Here is a 13,991-nt window from a genome sequence, read left to right as displayed (position 1 = left end):
GCAAACATACAGTAAGTACCTACTTACGCAAAATACGTAATAATTATTTCGACGTCAATATTTTTATTTATATAAAACCTTCCCTAAAACTTTTTTAATAATCCTGGCCGTTAAAATCATAATTCAAATATCGAACACACACTGCAAGCGGCGAGGTCACTAACCCATCACGATTCACGCGGTAATATTACCTGTGGCTCGGCTGTCAGCTGTGGAAATTTACCGCGCATTTTCATATTTTATAATCTCACGCGCCTACGGCCTACCGCAAGCTGAGGTTTTCACGGCTATTTTATTACGAAAGCCGTTTCTAGTATTACTAGCGTGCGTAATTTGTTTATTACTTTAACTTATCTATAATTAAAATTGCAATAAAATATTATAGATGTTACTTAAATATTAATTTTAAATATTCGCGTTTTTAGTAATTTTCACAAACAAGTTTTAAAAAAAGAAACTCTTTCGCCTCTGAGGAATCGATAAAGAAATAGACTAAATAGAAACTAGGTATGTATATTTTTTATGATACTGTATATTATATAATACTAGCTTTCCGCCCGCGGCTTCGCCCGCCTTTTTCAAGAAAAACCCGCATATCTCCCGTTTCCGTGGGATTTCCGGGATAAAACCTATCCTATGTGTTAATCCAAGCTACCTTCTATGTGTGCTAAATTTCACTGTAATCGGTTCAGTAGTATTTGCGTGAAAGAGTAACAAACACACACATACGTCATACACATCCTCACAAACTTTCGCATTTATAATACCACAGACTAATAATAATATACTACGTATACAAATAATACCTATTAGTAGGTTAGGATAGGATAGGAAGGATTAATTAAATGTGATCTATATTCTGTGCATTAATGTTTATAAAAACATTACACAAACTACATAATATTTCACCATATTTGTAAAAAAATATTATGGTGAAATAATATGTGCTGGTGAAAGTATTTTACATTTGGTCGTTACTCGTTAAAAACAAATGTAAGACGTTTTATTAAACAGCGCCGTTTAATTAATTTATTACATAGTACTTAATGTCACAGTGAAATGTGAATAATCACAGTTTTGAAGTAACACAGGCTTTAATTTCCCCAAATTTTAACTGTAGGTATTATTTTAAAACTTTTTCAATAAACTTTAAACTTTTCAATGCCGGTAAGTTTTGAACGAAATATTTCTTCTCTCCAATTTATTAATTCTCGACTGTCACGGTCTTTTATACCCCAGCCACACTATGCTACTCGTCCTGCTACTCGTGCTGCTCCTCGTCCTGCTCATCGCGCTGCCGCTCGCCTCGATATTGCCGTCTGGCCACACACTGCTCTACTCGCGCGATTAATCGCGACGCTCTTCACTAGGGATGGGTCGTCGACGTATTTTTCATCAACGAGACTAGATAGTTAAATGTCGTTCATCAACTAGTCATTCAACTAGTTAAAATCTTCGACTAGTCCATGTGTAAAATAAATAACTATTATTAAATAAATTCTTAAAACAATAAATTCTAATCTCAATAAAACAATTAATAAATATTTATGCTTTCTTACAAAAATTATACTCCCTAAAAAAAGTATTACTAAAAAACTTATTATCGTTTGTTTTTATAGTTTAAATTCAAAACATTGGTCTTGTAAACCAAAAATATTTTTTTTAAAAAACTTCAAAGAAAAGAATTTATTCTTATCAATAAGACTGTTTAGCCGTTGAATTCAACTAGTGCATTGGTGAGCGATGGACTAGTCGAATCGTTGAGTGTACATATAGACGGTTAATTTAACTAGTCCGTTGATTCCATGACGCCCATCCCTAATTCGCACTCGTATTGCCGGTCCTTTGACTCGCGCGCAAAAGCCGACAGCAGTGAGCAGGACGATGAGCACGACGAGTGGCATGACGAGTAACGTGGCCACACTACGTCCCTGCCTACTTCCCTCGTCACTTCCCATACCACTCGTCGAGTCGTGTGGCTGGGGCATATAGCCTACAGAAGGACAACGAAGTCTCGGTATTATGGTAATAGGATCCCGTTTTACGCTTTGACTACGGAACCCTAAAAACAATAAAAATTCACATGTAAAGGTTGACGACCCACCATTACATAAAAGGTAAGTATGTTATTGTTGCAGAGTTTCGTCATTCATTTTGTTTCACTTTTATAACCCTACATATTTGTGTCGCGGAGGCTAAAGGATTTTTTAAAGATGAAAATAAATCGTCCAAATGTACCCCCGCATAGCTTCCGTATGACTAGGACTGTACCAAACTGGATTCAACCGACATCAAAAAAGTAGGTTTTCAGTTCGACTTTTTATAATTAAACACACAAATAAACTATTGTCATTAATGTTAAAATCTTAATATATATAAATCTCGTGTCACAACGTTTGTCCTCAATGGACTACCACTTAACCGATTATAATAAAATTCGCACACCATGTGCAGTTCGATCCAACTTGAGAGATAGGATAGTATAAACATGTAGGTACAACGGGCGAAGCCGGGGCGGACAGCTAGTTAAATTTATATTCATATTTACTTGAAATAGACATAATACAATACTAATTTATCAATATGTGTAATAACTAATAAGTATCTAAATTCTAATATAAGATGTTTTATAATAATTGTATTTTCTCAAGTGCTTATAATATTACCTATTTAGTTATTTTTGTGATATTAAAACCCATAACTTTCATTCTGTTTGTGACTTTCGAACGAAGTCGTGGGCAAAGTTAGTTTTTTAGTACAAGCTGTGGTTTCACTCGCTGGCAAAATCCAGTATTGCTTAGCTCATGTGGTATTCTGATCTATAAATTTTATAAAGCTATTAGTTAAAAAAAACTATAAAACACGTTTTATCGCAAGAAACTAGCTGTTCCCCGCGGTTTCACCCGCATTGCTCCGCTCCTGTTGGTCTTAGCGTGATGATATAATATAGCCTTTAGCCTTCCTCGATAAATGGGCTATCTAACACCGAAAGAATTTTTCAAATCGGACCAGTAGTTCCCGAGATTAGCGCGTTCAAACAAACAAACTCTTCAGCTTTATAATATTAGTATAGATTAGTATAGATTATTGTATTGTAACCGATCCTTGATATGTGTACAAAGTTTTAATTAAATCTGTCCGTTTAAAGTGTATCAAAATCCTAGAGTATACTGTAATATACAGGGTGTCCCCATTGAGATAATATTACTACGTATGGAGGAGACACCACGAACAAAATCTGTGCGCCATTTTTTTGCTCTAACTAAGTTTTAAAAATTATTATTCAGTTAGGTACTTAACGATGAAAGTTATTCCTTTGCACTTTTCCGTATTATTTTTATTATTTGTGCAATATCGTAACACACACGAAGGCATGTTTGATGCGTTTCACTTTAAAACCATTAAAAAATACCGCTCAACATACGTCACATGACGTATGTTGAGTGGAACATAAGTGATGTAGGCGGTGTCGTCTCCTATTAATATTATCTCAATGGGTGTCCCACTATCGGTATATTAAGCACGAAGGGACATGTAGCTTTACACACACTGATCACGTAAAAATACTTAAACAACAAAATTACGCCAAAATTTTTTTGCTAAATATTTCCTTAAAATTCATGTTTTCTTCTCTAGCTTCGCGCAGCCGGCATATAACGCTATGCTAATAGCATTTTGTCTATGAAAACATAATCTTAAACGATAGCTCACGTGCGGGTGGCAAATTTGGGCGGGTTGCTTGTTTGGGGTGTACACATAGAGTTTTAAGAATTCATCTATTTGAAAAAAAAATGCGTCTGGAATTTTATAAGTATTTTTTACGTACTCACCGTATGCAAAACTATAGCCTCCTTTGACCTTAGTATACCGATAGTGGGACACCCTGTATATAATATACTCTAAAAAATGGACTCTAAGGCGCGGGTCAAACACAAGCAGCGCGGGCGCAACTTTGGAAAGGCTTCGAGACGGCACAAACCTTTCCAAAGTTCTTTCATACAAAATGTAGAAGGACGTGGTGCAAAACATATTGAAGAGTTGCGCTTATGGCACGCCCGCGCCCGTTCTGCTTGTGTTTGACCCGCGCCTAAAGGAGTCGTAGCTTCAACTGTATTTTTGCTGACGGTTACATGCAAACATGTTGTTGTTGTTGTTGTTTCTAAATATAACGGAAACGGACTGGTATGTTAGCGGATACATATTAAAAACAAAACTTATAATAAATATCGTGCCTATAAACGAGACCAAAGTTATTTAAGAGCATTAAAGCCTATATAATTTCTAAATTATTTAAATAAAAAGAAAGTGTGAATATAATATGAATGGAATTGTTTATAAATTTTTTACACTCATAAACCTAATTATAGTTAACTACAGTATTGTTTTGAGAATGTCTATTCTTGAAGAAAGAAGTTGGAAAGTTATTAAGCAACACAATATGTAGTACTTATTTACCTGACTGTTCAAGCATTTATCTTCCCTATTAAAAAAACTGTTTTTCCCAGTTGCTTGGTCTTTATATTCTATATTTCGATCACCTATAAATAAAGAGAAAACAAATGTGTACTATTTATCTAAAATCTATAGTTACACATTTTCTCTTGAAGCACTAAATCTCTTGTGGTCTAAGCCACTTTCTAGACCTTTTCAAATGTCTAGACTCAAAGTGATCTGTCAAGAATAAGCCGCTGGACTAAAAACTTAGTGTGAAACTAGCTTTCCGCCCACGGCTTCGCCTGCGCAAAAGAAAAACCTGCGTCGATTGTTTGAATAAAAATGTCTAACTTTTTAATAGGTTTACATACTCGTAAACATAACCAAGTAGGTTCCATTTTACTCGTATTGACCTAATAAAAATATTGTAGACATGTCATCACTCTGCCTTCCAAGCCAGAGGTCGTGGGTTCGATTTCCACCAAGGGCAAATATTTGTGTGATGAACATCGATGTTTGCTCTGTGTCTGGGTGTTAATTATCTATATAAGTATGTATTTAAAATTATAAATGTATGTTTATCAGCCAACTGGGTTCCATGACACAAGCGAAAAGCTTAGTATGAGATAGAAGCCACTTGTCTAGGGCTGCCCCCTAGACAAGTGGCTTTCTATTAGCGTAACGTTCAATAGAATAGATTATGAATGTATGAGATTGACGTAATCAATTGTCGTCGTCGTCGTAATCAAACGTCAATCTCATACATTCATAATCTATTCTATTGAACTTTACGCTAATAGAAACCCACTTGTCTAGGGGGGCTGATCGTGCCGTGTGTGAAAAATATCCTGAAATATTTATTTATGTATAATTTCACAAGATTGGGATGACTATACTGTATACTATAGTAATTCTATTAAAGCAATTGATATTTGGCTCATCCATTTTTGCATAATCATGCTTATCCAAGCAATAAACATACAAAATACTTAATGACTAGGCTTTAATATAATCTTTGCAAAAAAAACAAGGAGTATAAATAATCCAGTTATGTACATAGAGATTTGAACAATAAAGAGGTAATGAAGTTAAGGCCGGTTGCAGAGCTTGACCGACCATCAGTGCGTACGTCAGTCGCGCTTGTCATATGTATGGAAATTCATAAAACCGTTCATAGCTAGACCGACCATACGCACGCGTATTGTCATGCGTATTAGTGTCATATCATACACATTGTTGATGCGTATCGTCAGGACCGATGGTACGCACTGACGGTCGGTGAAGTTCTGCAACCGGCCTAAAACACGCCACAATATGTAAAGAAATTAGACTTTAACGGATTTTAAACGCGATTTATTCATTATATCTTTTTACCGGACGTTTCAACTTACAGAGAGCGTGCTTACGGAATTTAAAATCGGTTAGTTAATCGTCCATAAATTATGTGAGTTTTTTTTTCTAGTCAAATCTCGTCTAATCTTACGTTACATTACTATTTAATTGAAAAAAAACTTCACGTAATTTATGGACGCCCCCTAACTCGCGTGAAATCAAACAACGCACGAAGGAAATTTCCAGAATATACCATGGCTACTAGTTATGCAAGAAATATAAATATAATCTTTCGTAACGCGCCATTTAAAAGATATATCGATTATTAAACTGTTAATGGCACGAAAACCTTCCATAGGTTTTCGCGGACGCTCTATCAGCCATGTGTAACAAAAAAAACGTAAATATTATTCAACAACCTAATTTTAGATTTACACGTGTTTTTAACTTCAAGTATTATATTATATGTGATACTAGCTTTCCGCCCGTGCCCGCTCATTTATCTAAAACGTAATAAATTATAATATACTAAAAACTTCCTCTTGAATCACTCTATCTATTATTAAAACCGCATCAAAGTCCGTTACGCAGTTTTAAAGATTTATGCATACATAGGAACATAGGATAGGGACAGACACAGCGACTTTGTTTTATACTACCTATGTAGTGATTATAAATGCGAATGTTTGTGAGGATGGATTTATGTGTATGGCAACATAATATTTGTTGTATGAAACATATTTATTTATTGTAATTTACAAACGCACCTACTTATATCAAAATCCCTGTACAGTTGTAGCGATTTTAATGTGACTTTCACTGTCACAGTGTCACTAAGGTAAGGCCCTAAACAAAATGAAATATGTATTGAAATCGTATAAAACCACTGATCACAGAAATTAAAGGGAGATATGGTTAGGGGGCGGGGCCGGTGCCGCAGCAATATGCCCAAAAAAAGAACACATGCTGTTTGTTGCATTCAGTTGACGTTCTACCAAAGAATACTTATAGGTACTCTAAAAAAGCCGGGTATTATTTGACAATGCCGTTTTGTTACGTTAAAGTTTGTAAAGACCAAAGTGAAATACCATCGGTAAGTACTGAAAATTATACGATTTTCTTACTAAAATTTCAAAAACAATATCACGTAGAGTGATTTCTTGGTTTCTGACACAGATCATATTTATGGATAAAACCATGTATACAAGATACAGACACAGTAATTTACATACAAATATGTTATTTTAGTCTAGATCAGCGTCATCTAGTTTTAAACAGGAAAAAAAAGCACTTAAAAACATCTTAAAAATTAAAATACTTAAATATATTCGAGATTTTTTGTTTCAGTTCATAACAAGATAATTTCTAGGAATAATGCAAAAATGTTGTAAAAAGTATAAAATTATGCTCTATAGATACCGCCATCTTGGATTTAATGTGACGTCACGTAAAATGAGTGGACAATAATAATCTACATTACAATAATATTATGATCTACCATATTGTCCATATTACTTATACTAGCTTATTTATAGTAAATAGCTTTCCATCCGCGACTACACCAGTATTTTCAAAGAAAAACCCGCATAGTTCCCGTTCCCGTGGGGTTTCCGGGATAAAACCTATGTTCATAGAGATCTATATTAATCCAAGTTACCCTCTATAAAAAAGGGAAGTCCCATATTGTCCCCTAGTGGGGTAAGGGGCAGATGCATTATACATCTGTTTCACTGATCGATTTTCTTTTCAAACCGAGACATTTTTTTTTCTTCGTCTCCACCGGGAATCGAACCCAGGACCCCTCATTTCAATAAATTTTATTTATGCTGAAACCTTCCTCTTGAATCACTCTATTTATTAAAAAAACCGCATCAAAATCCGTCGATTCTTATACTTTCTTGCATTGTAAATTTGTAAGTTATATCGTAAGTCGTAATCAACTCCAAGAAATATTATTCAGCATCTTTCTCTGAGTGATTTGTCATTACTACCTTGGTAGTTTTTACCGACTTCAAAAAAGAAGGTTCTAAATTCGTAATTTTTTTTGTAATTTGGCACTTATGGTACGGGAGCCAGGAACAGATTTTATGACCAAGTTCCTCTCAAGCGGTAATTAGTAAAATGCATCAAAGTATAGTATTATGAAGCCTCGTGAACGTCAGCTGGAGCTCGGTTGGGGGGAGGAGCGGTTGTAGCCTCCCGTATCAGCTGACGGTTTTTCCACCAAGATACAGCCAGCTGACCTATATATTTATCCACAGTTACATATAAGCTATCATCAGGTAAATTTTTGTTTGAGAGGAAATCACGGAAAATAAATTTTTCTTTAAATTTAACTTTCATGTTCGAGACACCAGCTGACGTATAATACACCATGTTGTAACCAGCTGATTATTTTTTTTCGTTGAGATATTGGGTTAGCTACAATTTGACAAATTTTTAGCTGAGAGGAAATGAATGAATGAATGTATTTTTTTTCCTACGTGCGTGGGAGGCTACTACCGCTCACCCCCCCCAACCGAGCGCCAGCTGACGTTCACGAGGCTTTATAATACTATACCACACTATACTCTGAGGCGTCTGACGAATTATCTCTTGAGAGGAAATAATTAACCAAATTTGCACCTGGCTCCCGTACCATTAAATTACATAAATACATATATTCATACGGTCATACCTATATTTCACGAAAGTTACACTTTGAAAAACCTACCTACTTAAAATTAAAATATAATGTTTATGGGAACTTCAAATATAACATACAAACACACATTACCTAAACAGTATGTTAATTCGTTTTTTATTCTTGTGTGTTGTGAGAATATTCCCACAGATAAGGTTTTAACTTAAGTTATTACTCGTAGGTAGGTAATGAATCAAAATCCAAAATGCACTTTGAAGCTGCGACAAAAATGCATAAAAAGAGAAAGGTTATGTTGCAATTCGGAATATTTTCTTCCGATGCCCTTATTAAATTATTACAACTTGTAATTTGGTAGTTATGGCAATTTAAAAAGTTATGGCGGGAAATGAATACGTCATAAATGTCGAAACTTGTGCGTGACCAATGCGTGACATTAAAAAAATGATGATTCTTGTGCGCGGGAAAGTCACATACAAATGTTACAGATAATTAATTATTAATGCATAGTAGGTATGTGATATAGATAATATTATAAAACACTGAAAATATTGTCAAGTCAATTATCTCAATAATTTAAAAATTATACAAGCAGGTTTTATCATCCAGTTGCAATGATTGTTAATAATTATATTAGACGCAGAGGTCGTCAATTATAATGTTATTACGTAGAATAGACGGATAATTAATCTACATACAAGGGAATAAAATTGTAGCTTCTGGCTATATTAACATAATTTTATAAGTTGAACTTGTACACTAAAATTAAAGTGAATTGGTCTGTTTGAAGGTTCCAATTTTAGTATCTAATTTCGATAATTCCTTTAGTTTAAAATTTAAGTACTGATACATAGTGGAACTAGACATTCGGCGAACTTTGTGTGAAGTAGTAAGTACATACTCCATACAAAGTACGATGAGATGAGATGAAAGAAGTTCAACTCTACTACGCTTTATATCTTTTGTGTATAAAATACACCTTAATCATAACAATAAATAAATATTGAATGAATGATCAAAATTCAAAACCACACAAATATTACAAATATTCGATTTCTATTGACTGACCACTAAACAAGGTTTCACCGTGCAAACAAAAATATGCATGTTAATTTGACATTACACACGGCTGTTTGTCGTCAGCCTTTGCCTGAGTGAGTGAAAAAAACACAAACTTTCACTTACCAAAAAGGATTTTATTGACATGCAAGCACAAAATCACAAGAAAACAAATTAAATTAAACAACACGTGCACGCTGTACGATGGTTTAAATCTGACTGGTTTTTATAGCGGCAGTACACATGGGGCCAACGCGTTGGGCCAACGTGTTGGGAAAAAATGAAGGATATCAAAGATTCCTGTTCACACATTGGCGTACTGATCATTCTGCATTGGCGCTTCAAGGATGGACGTAGTCCGTAGAAGTTCTTGCAGCCGCGGCAATTTATTTATACAGTGCGTTTAATTATTACGTACATGTGCATCAATAACAATGAATGTACTCTGCCGTCTGCGATGATACCATTTTCCAATCTCTATTGTCCTTTTTTATTTCTGTATAAATAAAACATTATTATGTTTAGATTTTTTCAAATGTTTAAAATGTGTACATTTTACACTTAATTTAATTTTAATTACCTATAAAACGAAACTTTAAAGATTATATAATATTATTATATTAAATGATAATATTATTTATGTAATAAAGCACAATTTGATCAAAACCACGCTCATTGTATATTGTTATTTAATTTTTAAGAACAAGTAACTTTTTAATACTATTTTACTCTTTTTATAAATAATTTTTTTTTATCGAATTGTATGAAAGTGAGATAAGAAAAACATCTAGAATAATATAATAAATAGAAAATAAAACATCTGATTTATTGAGATTGGTTTTTATTTTTGTGTACATAGTTCATGCCGTGGATTCCAAATTATTCCTTCATGTCGATACAATTCTACGAATTGTAAAACCTCATTGCTTGTCCACATCGGCGCCTCGGGCCTCCATCGCTATTGGAACATGGTTAAACGTAAATTTCATTGACGCGCAACGATACTGTCTCCGCTGACGCGTAACAACAAACTGAACAAGACACCAACGTGTGAACGCTGTTTGCGGAGCGCGCCAAGATCCTTTGATGTGTGCACAAAAAACCGACAACATTCGGTTGGCCTGCAAATATTGGCGCCAACTAGGCTAATGAAGCCAACATACCGCCAAGTAGCTCTCTACACGTTGGCCCAACCCGTTGGCCCAACACGTTGGGCCCATGTGTACTGCCACCATTACAGTTGAAATGGGATGCCAGATGCGAAATTTTCCATTGCAACATGGAGTAGTTTTTAGGTCATATGCATAAGTTGATATTTGCTTGAGAAGTTTTATTGCATTTATTAATTAAACTACATAACCAAAACTGATTTGCTAAAAGCGTTGTAATTAATATTTATGAAGATTAATTTAACTTAAAGGCTATGTTTGATTGAATTCAACAAAATTGTATTGTAAATTTAATATAATACAATTTACGTTACTATGATCATGGACCAATATACCTACTCACTTGAGTATATTGGTCCATGCTATGATTAATGAAATGAGCTCTACAAAGTCTACAATTATGAATAAAATAATTATTCATTTATTGTAGAGATATAGTAATTGAAATCTATGGGAATGATTAACAAAAACTCTAATCTTAATTGTATATGATATTGTTGTACTGTTTAATACTGAGATTATACTGTAATTGTACAAATGTAATAATAAAATTTAAAATAAACTTGATACAATGTTTTTTCTTGTTTAGCTTTACGTCACAATTATAGTTTTCTAATAATTACGTATGCAGGTTTAAAATATAGTCAGAATAAGTTTACTTTGATTATTTCAAAGTAATTAAAATATTTTTATTAGATAAAACTTCCCCAAATTCGGGGAGATTTTTTAACTGGCAACAAACACATTAAGAATCTCGCCTACACGAGCGGGCAAATTGTTATTCAACACACGCATAAATATTTAGCACTCGTTAAAATGAGGCTTTGTGATAAAGAAATTTCGTATTTTCTGTGCATATCCGGTATTTTTTGAAATATACAACCTAGTTGTGCGTACCGTTTTCTTTACGATTTGACTGGAGGAGATACCAAGATACCAATTTAAATAAATTTTTATTTAACGAAACTTTTAAGTTGCTTCCTGTATTAATTAAATTTATGTCTATATTTAAAATCTTAAACTTATATTATGTATCTCTAAACGGCTGTAAAAAATTGATATTTTTTTAGCGTAGAGATAGCTTTCAATATGTCACAGGAAGATATATACCGATTCTATTAATTAAAAAAAACATGTAACACGGTGTCACTATAAATTAGTTATTTCACCTTGATCTATCTATAAAACAAAGTCCATCGAAATATATCTAGCAGTCCAGTCGTATTAGAATAACAGACAACTTCATTTAATATAAATCATTATTTAAATTGTGTAAATTTTCATGCCAGCATTTGTATCGAGAAATTATTTAAATTACCTACTCTTAATGACGCCTCCATCAAAGTACTTTTTGTGTTATTATTACGCATATTCATTAAAACATCTATTAGCAATTTAGAAATATTCAAATAGACTATACGTGTACAATTTCAAAATATTTTATTGGCGTCAATATTGTATTCATTTAGGTAGTTACTTCCTCAAATTAATATCAAGTATTTATTTAACTAGACTTCTATAATTTTAGGTCGTCTAAAACATAGAAATTATTGACTTCAGTCTATAAGTTCAGAAAGCAATCTAATATTATATAAAAATAAGTCGGGTTTTCCTTCCTGATGCTATAACTCCAGAATGCATGAACCGATTTCCACGGTTTTGCATTCGTTGGAAAGGTCTCGGGCTCCGTGAGGTTTATAGCAAAGAAAAAGGTGTCTCTGGTGGCGAAACGGAGTTCGCCCGGTTTGCTAGTTTCTAATAAATTATCTTTATAGTATTATTCTATTACACACACGCACGCACAAACACACACATGCACATAATATGCAAAAGAAAACTGACACCCAAATTGTGAGTGATTCTCAACCTATATAGACTAGAGTAGATAATTTTTGAAACAAAAAAAAATCGCAGTCGGATGAAACCCATTAGGAAAGGAGGGGAATATGATAAAAATGTAAGGAAAAATAAATTACGGTCAATCCGAGTTCGGGAAGCGGGAGGGGGGAGCTTTTAAGAGAAAAAAATGGTTTCTCTCGATTTCCGACACAACTACAAGTCCTATAGAAAAAAGTTCAATGGCAAAGTTGTAGGTAATTAAAAGTTCTACAACTTTTTTATTCACAATTTTTTCACATAACCTCAAAATTTAGGTGAAAAATTCAAAAAACCAAGGTTTTGGTTTTTTATTTTTATCTAATACCCCAGTCTAATATTATTATGGTTTTAAACTAACCCAAGCTTTAGTTTCTACAGTTATATTATTTTTAGCATTTTAACAGTTCTTTATATTTATTAATAGTTACTTAGTTGAAAAAATCCAAGCTTCTTCATGACATGACGGTATTGCCATGGCGCGACCTTGAAATTTTACGCTCAACATAATATTTCTGTAGTCACAATAGGAAAATAAAGAAACCATAATTTTATTTCATGTTCTTATAAAAAATGAAATCCATACTAATATTATAAATGTGAAAGTAACTCTGTCTGTCTGTCTGTTACTCAATCACGCCTATAAAACTACTGAACCAATTTGCATGAAATTTGGTATGGAGATATTTTGATACCCGAGAAAGGACATATGCTACCTTTTATTGCGAAATATGTACCACGGGCGAAGCCGGGGCGGACCTCTAGTGTCAAATAAAACACACTTGTATCAAAACAATTTATTCCCGTATCGGCCAATCCAAGTGCACCCTAGTGACGTCTAGAGCGAGCAAGTCTATATCCGCCCGCAACAAGTGCGAGAGGGACGGCCTGCTTCTCGCTAATTCCCCGTGCAGCCACTCCTTGACTATTTTATTCACTTAAGCTGATATTATATAAGAGCACAGGTGTCAGAAGTGAAACTTTTGGCAAGCTTCAAAACCAAAATCGTCACCGTCCATGACGTGACGGTATTGCCATGACGCGACCATGACATTTTACTCTAAACAAAAGGTTTTATCAAATAAAACACACTTGTATCAAAACAATTTATTCCCGTATCGGCCAATCCAAGTGCACCCTAGTGACGTCTAGAGCGAGCAAGTCTATATTCGCCCGCAACAAGTGCGAGAGGGACGGGCTGCTTCTGGCTAATTCCCCGTGCAGTCACTCCTTGACTATTTTATTTAACACTTAGTAGATATGACAGGTGACAGAAGTGAAACTTTTGGCAAGCTTCAAAACCAAAATCGTCACCGTCCATGACGTGACGGTATTGCCATGACGTGATCTTGAAATTTTACTCTCAACGCGCCTAAAGAAGTTCTAAGATACTAAAATCGTCACCGTCCATGACGTGACGGTATTGCCATGACGCGACCTTGAAATTTCACTCTAAACAAAAGGTTTCAAATAAAACACAC

General features: G+C 34.2%; 1 protein-coding gene across 1 annotated transcript in view; it reads right to left on the bottom strand.

Annotated features, from left to right (window-relative positions):
- Window positions 1-9,698, bottom strand: part of LOC149475523 (putative fatty acyl-CoA reductase CG8306) — a 29,418-nt gene extending 19,720 nt beyond the window's left edge. Inside the window, exon 1 of the mRNA XM_089713418.1 lies at window positions 9,593-9,698. The gene's annotated coding sequence lies outside the window, so the exon portion shown is untranslated. The remainder of the gene's footprint in view (window positions 1-9,592) is intronic.
- Between the last annotated feature and the right edge of the window lie 4,293 nt (window positions 9,699-13,991).

Source organism: Colias philodice, chromosome 30 (assembly GCF_061535455.1).
Source record: "Colias philodice isolate Cphi_HAF_F1 chromosome 30, ilColPhil1 Martin Lab GWU primary, whole genome shotgun sequence".
Taxonomy (NCBI): domain Eukaryota; kingdom Metazoa; phylum Arthropoda; class Insecta; order Lepidoptera; family Pieridae; genus Colias; species Colias philodice.
Note: the sequence above shows the minus strand (reverse complement) of the source record. Positions and strands in the feature narration are given on the sequence as shown.